We start from the raw sequence: 11077 nt of genomic DNA, 5'->3' as shown, positions 1-11077 counted from the left end.
CCACTTCTTCCTTGTAGGGGATATCCTAAGTTGCACAGTGTTTCAGCTTTGAAACACAACTAAGAGAAATATCCAACATGGCTGCAGGATGTGACACCCTACCTCCCCAACTTTTAGCTTGTTGTAATATCATTATAATAAAATTACCATGGAGGGTCACTCACACTCCCATCACATGCCTGCAACCATGATGCTTCTGATATTTCCTAAAATGGTCACAGAAATGGGTGGTGTTCAAACACTACCCTTATTGAATATTCAATTAGGCTTCAATGAGGACTTATCCCCTATGCTGCTGGAGGGTATAAATGGAAGTCTAACCTTGTTGAAGGGAGTTTTTCCTTTGTTGCAGTCTTCTTCACTGTTAAATATTTTTACTTGGTGAGGGTTTTCTCATTGGGGGCTTTTGAGTTTGGGGTTATTTGTTCTTGCACTGTATCTCTTTTTAGCTGGCCAGATTCAGATCATTTTCATTAAAAAAAAAGTTTTATTTATTTATTTGAAAGACAGAGTTACAGAGGGAGAGAGACAGAGAAAGATTTTCATCTACTTGTTCATTCCTCAAATGGCTGCAATGGCCGGGGCTGAGCTGTTATAAAGCCGGAAAGCAGGAGCTTTGTGCAGGTCTCCTCCAGGGATGCAGAGTCCCAAAAAACTTGGTTATCCTTTGCTGCTTTCTTAGGCATACTAGCAAGGAGCTGGATTGGAATTGGAGAAGCCAGAATTGGAACTGGTGGCCATATGGGATGCCAGCATCACAGGTGGTGGCTTTACCTGCTACACCACAATACTGTTCCCATGACTTAGATCTTGAGTTTGCACACTTGTTTTTTCCCTAAATAAATTCTAGTATTCTATACACTTTTGAATTCTTTCATGCATGAGGGAAGAATCTGCAGTAGGCATAGCTTTGAGCCCAACAAAGAAATCAGTTTATTTCATAATAAAGTTATTTCATAATAAAGATCTGTAAGCATATTCACTTTTAAAATATATAAATGTGTAAGTGTAATATCTTTCATGATTATAGTCATTTTAAAATTTTCTATATGTAATATAGTTAATTATAGCCAGGAGAAATGTTAAAATTTAAATATATAGTTTCATTGGGTGAAGTAACAACACTTCACCTAATATATCATATCAGGATTTCAAGAAAAAAAAAACTCACATCTGTTTGAATAGACATAAAAACACATTGAAAATTTTGAAAATACTGAACAGGCATAAAAACCAGAGTTAGATATATTAGGGATGTTGGAAAAATAAGGCATAATTTAATATAACTATGATTAATATACTAAGGACTGTAATGTAACAATGTTTAGAACATATGGAAACAGATGCATAATGTAACCAAAGAGAGGAAAATTCTAACAAAGAATATAAAAGTAAGGCTTGAGATATAAAATGCCATAAGAATGAAGAATGTCTTTGATGAGTTTATTAGTAGTCTACACATGGCTGTGTAAAGAAACTCTGAGCTTGAGGAAATGACAATACAGACAGATAGTAAAGAAATAAGGAAGCAACACAATATGCCATAGCTGTGTGACAACAGTGAAAGTTTTGTGTGTGTGTATGTGTGTGTGTGTAATAGGTATAACCCATTCAGAAAAAAAACAGAAATATAAAAAGATAGATAGATTTTAAAGATTTTAAACAATAATGACTAGACTCTAGCTAGCTAGCTCAGTCAGAAAACCATGAGACTCTTAATCTCAGGGTTATGGGTTTGAGCCCCATGTTGGGCGCTAGATGTTGCTGAAGATTTGTTCTGAGAAGAGGAGTGCAGTAGGGGCAAGAGGTGCGGAGTCACCACACAGACACTGGGGGTCGGGTGAAAGTGGGCCAGAGGCGAGCAGCCTGCAGGCTCATTTATTTCAGTTGGTACAGCAGCTTATGTAGCCAAGAGAGCCAATCCAGTCAAGGGCGGTTTATGCCCTAACCAATCACTTCCTGTTGCCAGGCAGGCTCCTTTGCCAGGTTGGATCTGAAGCCATTCCTGAGTAACTGAAGCTCACTTGCCAGTAGCCGTTTTGGCATGGCCTTCTCATTCCACCACATGGGAGTTATTCCAAATTAATGTCAGACACGAAAACACAGATCAAGGAAACTCAGAGAATGCCACGCATGACAACTAACACACACGTATACAAATACAAACAGTACCCTACATCTGGTAAGATACATTCAAATTTCAGAAAATCAAAGGTAGTGTAAAATTTTTAAGAGAATCCAGAGATTGGGGGAAATATGCTACATATCAAGGATCAAAGATAAGAATTATGAATATATGTCCAAAAATTCATGAGAAAATAAAAAAGTATGTTTAGTTAGGTTCAAAATTTTTGAAATTCATACAAATTTTCATATTATAAAATTTGCACATATTATTAAAATACTATTTGCCACAAACTAGATGCATACTTTTAATTCCATTTTCCTTGGATATTTTGACTTTAAACATTTGTACAACTAACTACTCAGAAACCATGCAACCAAGAAGAGAATAGAGTGAAATATTTCAAAGGTGAAAAAAAAAACAAAAACAAAAACTAACCTAGAATTTTGAATACTGCAAAATTATACTCCAAAAGTTCAGAATAAATCCCAAAATTGTAATATTGGTTTATTTGATGATAACACAGAGATATTAAGAAATATTTTCATTCTTGATGATTTTTTCTTTTTTATATTTGAAATCTTTCAGAAGGCCTGCCTCAAGGTCAGATATGCTTTCTTTTGCTAAATATAGTCCATGAAGGTAAAATTATTCTAAAAGTAAAATCTTTTTGAATATATTTTTCTGCTGGATGGTTGTTTAGTGACACTAAATTGGATGACTAAAAGTAAAATAAATATAGTCAGTATTAACGATGAACAAATGCTTTGTTTTAGAAATTACTAGAATCAAATAATTAAAAATCAGGGTAAAGTATAAATTCTAATTCTGCAACACCTCATTTTAAAAATAGGTAGTTTTTAGCTCCATCTCTTTTGAGACTGTAGCTTATAACTCTTCAAAATTTCTTCTTCTAGGACTTGTTTCAGCAATTTTCTTGAAGCAAATCTCAGTTCATTTGGAAAAACCAAAAGGATTCATTCCATGGTTGTTCAAATATAAAGTCTCAGCAATGGGGCTGAAAATTTGCAAAAGAGTTGTTTTCATAGTCAAAAAAGCAAGACTGAGACTCTTTTATGTTAATAGAACACATTAAGCGTTTCACCAAGTTTCATCAAAATTGGATCAACACAGATATTATCTCTTCCTAGCCTTTATAATGAAGGAACATAAACGTTTATACAACTTTCCAAAGGAAAATCCCAAGAAACAGGGATACTAAATTGGCAGATGTAAAATTTGAGTAAGCTCACCTGAGTTAAAAAGCTTGGATTTCCAAATCCATTCAGAATTTAGTATTTCCTCCTTTCATATTTCTTTGTTTTCTACATGGCTATTTAGAGTTTATTTTAAAAATGCTATATTTCCAACCTAATCTTATATTTCAGTTCATTGATCCATTACATATTCTTATTACCCATTATTTGCATTTTACAAAGTCATTTATACTCATGACTAATAATTTTCCTCAAGCAGAAATCTTAAACCAATCACTTGATTGATTCATTTTTTAAAGATTTATTTCTTTATTTGAAAGTCAGAGTTACACAGAGAGAGGAGGGGCCAAGAAAGAGAGAGGTCTTTCATCCACTGGTTCACTCCCCAATTAGCCACAATGGCCAGAGCTGTGCCAATCCGAAGCCAAGAGCCAGGAGTTTCCTCTGGGTCCCCCACGCTGGTGCAGGTGCCCAAGGACTTGGGCCATCTTCTACTGCTTTCCCAGGCCATAGCAGAGAGCTGGATAGGAAGTGGAGCAGTCGGGACTTGAACTGGCACCCATATGGGATGTTGGTGCTTCAGGCTGGAGTGTTAACTCTGCACCACAGTGCTGGCCCCAACACTTGATTTAAATAAAGACAAAAATTAAGAGGATTTAGAACCAAGTTATTAATTTCATGATGAAAATGATAATTTGCTAAAATCCTAAATACATAAAATGAAGATTTTCTTCAATGTTCATGTAATAAAACTTATAAACATCCCTAGTTTGTGTTCTCAATTTGGGAATTTTATTATCCTTCACAGAAAATAGATTTAATATTCAAAAATGCAAAAGTTTATAACACTACTAGATTAATAAATAATTGATCTTAAAGAAATTGCATAATCCAACATGATCATAAAAATGATATAATCCAGGACAAGATTGTAAATATTAGTCATTTGCTTTGGAAATTCAATATATATAGTTTTAATAGAGATTTTAGGGTTAACATCATCTTCTAAGGAAGTAAAAATAAATTAGATCATCTCTTTCTAAATGATAATGCAAGGGAGATCCCTGCTGGCAGACTTTTATAGATGCAGCAAGTACTCATAACTGAAGTTAACTATTTTAGGAAAACCAGTATTACAATAAAATATACCTGGTTATTTTATGGTACTATTTATTGTACATGCTAGAATTCATTTCATTATCTTTTATCTCATTATGCATTATATTTTGGTAGTTATCTAGGCATTTCCTTTAGTATGACTACTGCAAACATTCTAAAATATATAGTAAACTTTCTACATAGATTGCATACATTTTAGGAAGTGGGACACATGGTCTATTTTCATGAATGATACAGCAATTTTACCTAAATACTGAATTTATGAATATCTATAGTACACATTAAATGCAGTTAATGCATCTTGACTTCTTGATTTGTTCTGTTTACTTCTTATATTTAAAGATCTTTTCAACCATTTCTAGAAATGGTTTAAAAAGAGAAAATTTTCCATTAGGTTCACAGAAATTGTTTTGTTTCCCATGTAACATCAGATTCAGGTAGGAGATGAGTACAGAATTATAATGGGAAACTGAACAAAGTCCAATAAATATTTTATCAGTTCTTTAGTGTGTATTACTTTATTTGTTATTGGCTTGTTTGTTTTCAATGAATATGCAGAGACAGAAAAATATACATATTTGAATGTAAATGGAAAAATTTCCAGTGGCAGGCTTTTAATATTATCTACAACACTGCTTTGCATGCCTCACTGCTCTTCACATTTGAGTGAATATCTGAGAGTTAACTATACGTTCAGGGAAATGGTGGCAGCAACATTTGATACTTGAAGATATAAGCTCAATAATGTATTAAAGCTTGAGGCATTGTTTAGATGAATAGAAAATTGAAAACTAGCATATATATTAATACAAAGTAAAAATAAGAAAATACTTTTTATCATCAGTCAAACTTTTTGAGTTCCTGGTTTTGCAAGAGTAAGCAGAATTTCACCATAATGGAATTGTATTAATTTTATTAACTTTTTCTATTGTTTTATGATGTTAAGCTATGAGACTTTTGAAGTAAGAAACATGGAACAAAAGAATGACTTCTTATGTAGAGTGATAAGATCACATGGGAAAATTTATGACTTATTTATGTGAAACATTTGTTAAATTAAAAATTATACTCAATGAAATAGTCTAACAATTACATAATAAAATGAATAGAATTATAAATATTATTGGGTCAATCTATATTATGCCTAATGAATCTGGATAGGAAACAAATATCAGTGTTTTTTAGCATTGTACCACATTTTCATCTGTAAAATGCCATCCCTTTAGTCACCATAGTACCAACTTAAGTTCCATGAGAATAGTCTTGAATGGTTTTCCTAAATGAAGTCTCAAATGAGATTCTGAAAGCCTTTAAAACATCTTTTAATATAGTTATAAACCTAAAACACTAACTCAAAATTCTCCTAAAATATTATTGTTAAATGTAACATTGCTATTAAAATCATATTTAGTATCTGTATGTTGGAATCACTCACATTCACTACCTTTGAGGAATCTTAATATTAGTTTGAAGAATTACAACCATAATAAATATTTTTGCTTTGATGAGCAAATTAAACCAAAGCAAGCAAACAAAACAAATAAATAAAAATAGAAACAAAGGAATTTAATCTATGTGTGGTTATAAATAGCCCAAAATAAAGCTATATTCTTCAAGTTCTGAATTTTGTGTGTTCAGTCTATCAGGCGTTAGTGTGGCTATATAATTTGAGTGAGGGAAGTCCAAGACACTGCATTACTCCAGGATTTTACACAAAGTCATGGCCTGAACAGACACTATGATTCAGACACTAAGTTCCTGCCATAAGGATTTTGTGTTAGAACTCTGACATATAATTTTCTGAAATCTCAGTCATCTGCCCCTCCTAAGAAACATAACAATAAAAATAAATGAAGGCTTTTGAGGACAATTGGGTGAAGGAAGAGGGAGAGGACAAGTGAATATAGAAAAAAAAATAAAAGAGGCCGAAGAGGAGGACAAAAGAAAGAACGAACAGTTAAGGAAGCAAGGCTGTGCTTATAATCACATCAGTTCATGCTGTGCCAATTCATCTTTTTATACAGTTTTGTCTCATCTCTGTTGCTGAGTCTGTGTGCATACACACATGGGTAATAAGCACTGTGTTAGTAAGTAGGGACTATCTTTATGGGAAATGAATCAGATTGTCCCTCTATGCCATCCATAGTCACGATATGACATTTACGTACTAGATGTAAATGTCTGAAGAATGAAGAAAACTCCAAGTTTTTTTTATTTTTTGCAAAATAATGACGGGGGCAATATTGGATATTCTTTTCCAAAATTCTGAAACAATTTTAAATTTTCTCTTGTTTCTTTTATATATATACTTATATAATTATGTAAGTATATAAAATAAATATGCTTATATATAATTTTAAGTAAAATGTGTGGCTATTAGTTTACAAAAAAATATTGCTGAAATTGTCCAACAAAGGAAAAACCTGCCATGAAGAATTTGTCTGTATAGTTATAATCACAGTATCTTATTATTAAAAATATTTGATAATGAAAAAATTTTTGAAAATTAAAAATTTATAATATAATTCTGTATTAATAAGGTAATATTCTCCTGGTTATACCAAAATACGCCATAAACTTCTCAAATAGAATATACATAGCGTCCTTTCCGTTAGGCAACCAGAATGTGTAATATCAGCAATGGGGGTCACCGTAACAGTGCAGTGTTATGCTTCGCTTTCTACCTTCTCCCCTGCTTTAACCTAGCATTGTCTGAAAGAGAAGATCAAAAACTTCCGATATAATTTCAAAAATGAAATTCAGATGACTCAGAATGATCTTCTTTGAAAACATTATTAGTTTCTCTTAATTTTTAAATTTATTGATTTTAATTTGAAAAACAAAGAGATGGGGAGAGAGAAACAGACAGAGAAACAAGGATCTTCAATCAGCTGCTTACAACTCAGAAGGCCTCAACATCTAGGGCTGCACCAGGCCAGAGTCAGGAGCCTGGAACTCCATCTGGCTCTCCCGTGTGGATCCCGATGACCCAAGTACTTGAGCTATCACCAAGTACCTCCAAGACACGCATTAGCTAGAATCTGGATCAAAAGTAGAGTGAGCAGGATTCAAACAGGGCAGTTGGATACAGAGGTGACTTTCCCAGTGGCAACCTAACACCCGCCCTGATAATGCTTTCTTTATTCCAACAGCAACAACAAAAATTGTTTATTTTATATTTTGCAGGTAAAATGTAATATTATGAAGGCAGGGAAACTTCTCAAAATTGAAATGTTATCTAGCTAATAATGGTTTTATTGAGAGCATTAAATGTCAAATCCTGTATAGTGGCCTAGTTTTCTACAAGAAACCTAGACTTAAATTAGAGAACCCTCCCTAGATATTTATGCTAGTTTTTTTTTTAACTCATTTTTACTCTTCTAATTTCAGTAATTTTCCTTATCAAACATTTTAAAAAAAACAATTTTAAAGATTGATTTATTTATTTGAAAATCAGACTAACAGAGAGGGAGAGTAAGACAGATTTTTGTTTTATTTTGTTTTGTTTTAAAACCTCCAGTTTGCTCCCCACGTGGCCAGGGCTAAATCAGGTCAAAGCCAGGAGCCTAGAGCTCCAAGCCAGCTGTTCTGCTTAATATCCAGCTCCCCATTAATGAAGCTGATATTACAACAGAAGATGGGCCCCTGCCCCATCTGGGGGATCCAGAGACAATTTTAGGCTCCTGGGCTCTGCCTTGTCTATCCCTGGCTGTTGACAGCAAGGTTGTGAAACAAATTTTTATTACTTTTCCATCAAGTGTATGAACCACAAATATGTAAATGAATATTTTCTCAATAAAGCTACATGTAGATATTTAAGGCTTTGCAAATGATATATATAGTCTGTGTCACAGCTACTCTACTCTGCTATTTTAGCATGAAGATAGTCATAAGCAATTTGCAATGAGTGGGTTTGGCTATTTGTCGATAAATATTCACAAAATCAATTGAGGATCAAATATGTCCAGAGAGCCACAGTTTTCTCTGGTAAAATCAAAACATTTGGTATAATTTTTATGATATTCCTACTCAAAGATATCAAATGCAAACACTTAAACAAACCTTCCGTATGAAAACACAACAGCAAATTAAATTAAATGCATTAATATCAATTTTCTAAAATGCAAAGTATTTTTAAATATTGTGATCAAAAAAGTTTCTTCATTGAAAGTCAAAATGTAGAATAAATTGGCCGGCGCCGCAGCTCAAAATAGGCTAATCTTCCGCATGCGGCGCCAGCACACCGGGTTCTAGTCCCAGTTGGGGCGCTGGATTCTGTCCCGGTTGCCCATCTTCTAGGCCAGCTCTCTGCTGTGGCCTGGGGGTGCAGTGGAGGTTGGCCCAAGTGCTTGGGCCCTGCACCCGCATGGGAGACCAGAAGCACCTGGCTCTTGGCTTCGGATCAGCGCGGTAGGTCGGCTGCAGCGCGCTGGTCGGGGCAGCCATTGGAGGGTGAAATAACAGTAAAGGAAGACCTTTCTCTCTGTCTCTTTCCCTCACTGTTCACTCTGCCTGTCAAAAAAAAAAAAGGTAGAATAAATTTAGAAGATACTCATCAACTAATGGAATGGACAGAACTTTAAACATGTCTGTGTTATCCTCCAATGCCCTAACTTTGAGATTGAAACATATTCTGCCCCATATTATGTCTATCTAATATATTAAACAAATATAAAATATTCTGAATACCTTAAAAAACTTGCTTAGTAGCATAAAATAAACCTAATTTATGTTTAGAATTTACATTGATAGGCTGGATTGTGGATTATGATTAGTAATAAAAGACTGAGCTTACATTATATTTATTTTCTATATGTTGTCTTTATTATTCACTTTTTAAAACTTTTATTTGTTTGAGAAACAGAGAGAGACAGAGATAGCGAGAGAGCCAGCTCCCATCCACAGGTTCACTCTCCAAATCTCCAGAATGAGTAATTAAATCTGAGTCTCCTATGTAGGTGCAGAAGGCTAATGTCTTGGACAATTTGGGAGCAAAAGATATTTCAAAATATTCCAAATAAAAATTCCAATGTCTGCAGAAGTTTCTTGGGATCCCGCCGCATAGTCACAATAAGTCCATAAACTTGATAGGATGATACTTGCTAAGGATCTTTGCTACAGAACTTTTCAGAATTATCACTACAATGAGCATGATGAGAAATTACATACATTCACTAAACATTCTTTGTAAACATAATTTGGGCTGCACTGATACTCATACATTTGGAACTACAAGATCCATGTGAATGATGTATAATGTAAAACAACAGATGATGCAAAATTGTAGAAAATTAAATTGAATATTAGGAAATATGAATAACTAAGCATTACCATTAACTATGTAAATATATCCATAACTTGACATCTCATAATTTTACTTTTCATAATTAAAGAATGAATAAATATGTGAGATGTTCTATGAAGTTACTTTTAATGAAATAATCATATACTTTTTTTATTTTTGACAGGCAGAGTGGACAGTGAGAGAGAGAGAGACAGAGAAAGGTCTTCCTTTTGCCGTTGGTTCACCCTCCAATGGCCGCCGCGGCCGGCGCGCTGTGGCCAGCGCATCCCGCTGATCTGAAGCCAGGAGCCAGGTGCTTCTCCTGGTCTCCCATGTGGGTGCAGGGCCCAAGGACTTGGGCCATCCTCCACTGCACTCCCGGGCCACAGCAGAGAGCTGGCCTGGAAGAGGGGCAACCGGGACAGAATCCGGTGCCCCGACTGGGACTAGAACCCAGTGTGCCGGTGCCGCAAGGCAGAGGATTAGCCTAGTGAGCCACGGTGCCGGCCAGTCATATACTTTTAATTGTATATAGGAAAACTTGTGCAGTGACATGAATTACATCTAATTTGTAGGAAAGAACAGGATATTTTTGCAATTGTCTATTGTAATTTTATTATAAAAAGCATCAGGTCAAGTTATAAATTTTGACACTGTAGTATGATTAGCAAATCATCCAGTAAATTTAGTAAGGAAAAACTAATCAAACATTTTGCTTCTCTGAACTAATAAGCTTCAAAGGCAGAAAGTCAATCTGCAAATCCCTAAGAACACAGAGTCAATCATTAGGGAAAAATGGAATCACTTATGAAAAGAAAAAAATACTCCTGAGAATATAGGAGAAAATGAAATAATGTGTTTGTATGGAAAGCATGCCAAATTAGTGAAAAGATCTGCTTCAAATATTACTTATATGGATTATGCATATGAGCTTGGGCTAGAAACTTAACTTTTCTGGGCTTTATTGATTGTATCCATAATAAAGGAAAATTTAAAATTTAGAAAACTATCATTAATGTTTTACACAATGGGCACCATTCTGCAATCTATTTCTAGCAGCTCATTGATGGGGTGTTTGTTAATGGGATGCTCTATGGAAATGCATAGGGCAAAATCTTGACTCACTACTTGTTCACACCTCTTTTTATTCCCTTGAGGAATACCCTTGTGAAACAGACATCGTATATCACCATCAATAATCCAATTTTGGAAGAAAGAGTAAAGTATCATCAATTTTTTTTAAAAAATAATCAAAGTGTTAGCAAGTCTTATCCCATAATTAAAAGGCCTTATATTCAAATAGTCTCATTGGGAATTATGGCTTCAACACAT

The 11077-nt window shown here is 34.3% G+C and overlaps 1 long non-coding RNA gene across 1 annotated transcript in view; it reads right to left on the bottom strand.

Moving 5' to 3' along the window:
• Positions 1 to 3619: 3619 nt before the first annotated feature.
• Positions 3620 to 11077, bottom strand: part of LOC138843918 (uncharacterized) — a 63147-nt gene continuing 55689 nt past the window's right edge. Inside the window, exon 3 of the long non-coding RNA XR_011379127.1 lies at positions 3620 to 3965. This is a non-coding gene — a long non-coding RNA (uncharacterized lncRNA). The remainder of the gene's footprint in view (positions 3966 to 11077) is intronic.

Source organism: Oryctolagus cuniculus, chromosome 9 (assembly GCF_964237555.1).
Source record: "Oryctolagus cuniculus chromosome 9, mOryCun1.1, whole genome shotgun sequence".
In the NCBI taxonomy this organism is placed as follows: Eukaryota; Metazoa; Chordata; class Mammalia; order Lagomorpha; family Leporidae; genus Oryctolagus; species Oryctolagus cuniculus.
Note: the sequence above shows the minus strand (reverse complement) of the source record. Positions and strands in the feature narration are given on the sequence as shown.